The 3,183-nt window shown below is 38.6% G+C and overlaps 1 pseudogene; it reads left to right on the top strand.

The window, feature by feature from the left end:
* The first annotated feature begins 2,097 nt into the window (after positions 1 to 2,097).
* LOC101597587 lies at positions 2,098 to 2,252 on the top strand (annotated as a pseudogene).
* Positions 2,253 to 3,183: the final 931 nt, after the last annotated feature.

Raw genomic sequence — 3,183 nt, forward strand, 5'->3', positions numbered from 1 at the left:
ATTATTATGATAGTATTTTTCATTAATTCTTAAAATGAAACACTTTAGTGAACACATTCACAGTGTCATGGGCCTGAGCTGTGCATCTGTGCTGACTTCTGGATAAACCTGGCCTAGTGTTGGTAGGAAAAATTACATGGCCTTTCTGCTAGAGCTATTTTATGTTAACTATTCTGTCATTTTCAACCAAAAAAAAAATTTGGACTGATGAAAAACATTTTTCTTTCATTAAGTAGCATTTAATAATGTATTCTCATTTCCCAATAATGTAAGCAAAGAGATGTTAATTACAAAATGTAAAACAAACTTTGTTGTATTTCTTGTGTATTATCAGATAAGATGCAGAACTAGATGATTATTCTGAGAAGGAATAATGGATATGCAGCTGTATTTTTATTGTAATTGTGGTGCTTATTCTACTTACCATCATAGAAGGGCAGTCTTAAATAAGTCCCCAATAGGAATGTAATAGAAAAGGGACTAAATGTTGAATTGATCCACTGAGTTACTGTAAGTGTTAATTGCTGAGGAGCTAAATTAATCTTTGTCAGCAAAAAACATACAAAGAGAGAACTATACAGAAAGGGCCCAGAGGCAACATAAGAAGGAAAGACAAAGGTTTCTATGGCAAATCAGATGCACAAGGTGGTGCATGCCTCTGGAGTTCATTTTCAGTGGCAGGAGGCCCTGAAGCACCCATTCTCTCCCTCTCTCCATGTATCTGCCTTTCTCTCTCTCAAATAAATAAATGAACTATTTTTTTTTTTTTAAGGGAAAAGACAGTTTAGGCTAAAACAAAGTAAAATGGGGTTCATTGCTAGGGTGACACAACTACAGAAATAATTGACATTCAATTTTCCACATTTTATTTGTTCACTTATCCTTCCCCTCAGCTATAAAAACTATAAAATGATAGTAAAATCTCATTCGAGGTCAGAACTTCTTTTGAGAGATCTCTCAGGTTCTCCTTTCACTCATACTGGTGTTGTACTGATCTTTTCAGAGACTTCCTGTGACAGGAGAGGATCATGGCCATAAGTCAAAACCCATCCTATTCACAATTCTTCCTGGGGAACTTAGCTTCTGTCACGTTATGCTACTACTGAGGCAGGAAGCCAAGGCTAAGTTCTGGTGTACTGTCTCATAATAGGGCTGCTTTTATCCTATTTAAATTTTATCTCAAAATGAATCTGCTTTTGAGACCCTTTATCTAACTGCCCTTCCACTTCTGAAACCTGCTTCTTACTAAATCTTCCTTTTCATGGCCTCAGTCACATACATAGACAAAAAATTTTAAATCCACCAATGATAGAAAAGATAGGAAATGACAATGAATTGTCTATAGAAGTACAGAGAGACATTGACTGGCTGCTCTGGCTTTGCAAGTTATTCCCCAGAGTCCCTATCAACGTGAATAAATATGATTCTCCACTTTGTCTCCAGTCCCTAATTTGTAAGTAGTATTTTTCTGTAAAATATTGGGGTACATTAGCCCAGGAAGTCCCCAAAGTGCCCAGGGACAAGGCTGTCCCTTTGAGAAACCACGATTGTAGGATTCAACTGTGGCAGGATAAGCCAAAGGACAACTGATATGTGCCACTCAGCCTTTGTTCAGATACAAAATCCATGGTCCATCTCCTGTGTTATCAGACTGCATTCTGCCTGGTGGGCCAGAAGAGGAAAGTGGACAAATTGGGACTTTAAAAACGGTAAACTGCCTCAGGGTACACAGCCAAACCCACCAAGTTGATGGATGGGGAACTTGATCAACTCCTAGCAAATTTATAATGACCTCAGTTAAGGCCATCTGTAGTTATATAAGCAAGAATGCACTTGGTGTGAATGTGTATGTGGTTTATGGACCAGAGGCTGCACTGATTTATGTCCTGAGCTTTTTCAGGAGGTTTTTGTCTTGGTATCTGTTCTGCAACATCAACAAAGAGGGAAGTTAACCATGGGGAGGGATCTTCCACCAAGGCCATGGTCCTAGATTAAATGAACAAAATTTCAAGAATAGCTATTCATGAGTTCCAGGTGTGTGGCAATCGCAGCAGAGGAAGAGGACATCTGGGTGTGAGCTGGTGAGGCTGAGCCGCAATGTTCTGGATTGAAGGCCTCTTCCCGAAACTGTACCTGGAGGAGAGGAAATGCAAAAGGGTGAGGATGTGCTCTCCTCCATACGGAACTTCCTCATCTACGTGGCCATGCTGAGAGTCACTCCATTTATTTGGAAAAAATTGGACAGCATATGAAGATGGGCAGTTGCATGAAAATGCATGACATGAGGAATGTGTCTACAGTTTCTACACTATCCTTAATGAATTGGCCCAGAAAGGTGTAAGAACTGCTTGAATGGACAAAAAATTGTACTTTCAAGAAAAGTAGGGCTGTGGTAACTGGCTTTCATAGCTAAAATATAAATAATTTGGGAAGTACAAAAAGATGTTGGATGCCCTTATTCCTGTGATATTTGGCCTCTGTGAGTGTTGATATAACTGTAAATAATGTCTGACTCCACTTTCCAGCCAGTGTGATCTTAAGGGGATTCTGTCTGGAACAGTATTTTCTCAGCAGTTGCTTCTGTCTACATTTGACTTCTGTGCAGAGTGTATTTGTGAAGATGAGTTTTATGGAAGTCAGAATACACAATGACACAGAAGCACAGAACTGTTAGTCTACATTTTTAATAAACATACCAATGCAGAAAAAAAAAAAAAAGAATGGCTATTCAGACTATGGCATGAAGATAACACCAAGAAAGTTACAGACCAACACTCTGTGAGTTACAGTTACCATCTTTCAATGTTGAATGACTCCAGAAGGAACTATGAATGTGGACAAGATTAAGACAGTATACCATATTAAGTTATAACTGTAAAACTGGGCCACACAGACCAGTTCCTATATATAGGTTCTTAGGCAGCCACAGTCACCCAGGGGAATTTGAGCACAGCTGCCCTTAATGTTCCACACCTGTTCCTCCAACTTTGATCATGGACCAATACTTAACACACCAGTTCAATTTGCCATCTCTTCTGTCTCTCCAGGAAGACTTTATATTTAAAGTTACAGTTACAAAGTCTTCATGATAAGATGTACAATTGTCTATTTTCTCACTTTTCATTGTTCTTGGTAATAGAAATTATGTTAATGTGTTATTTAAAGATGTTGCAAACTGTAAGT

Source organism: Jaculus jaculus, chromosome 8, assembly GCF_020740685.1.
Source record: "Jaculus jaculus isolate mJacJac1 chromosome 8, mJacJac1.mat.Y.cur, whole genome shotgun sequence".
NCBI lineage: Eukaryota > Metazoa > Chordata > Mammalia > Rodentia > Dipodidae > Jaculus > Jaculus jaculus.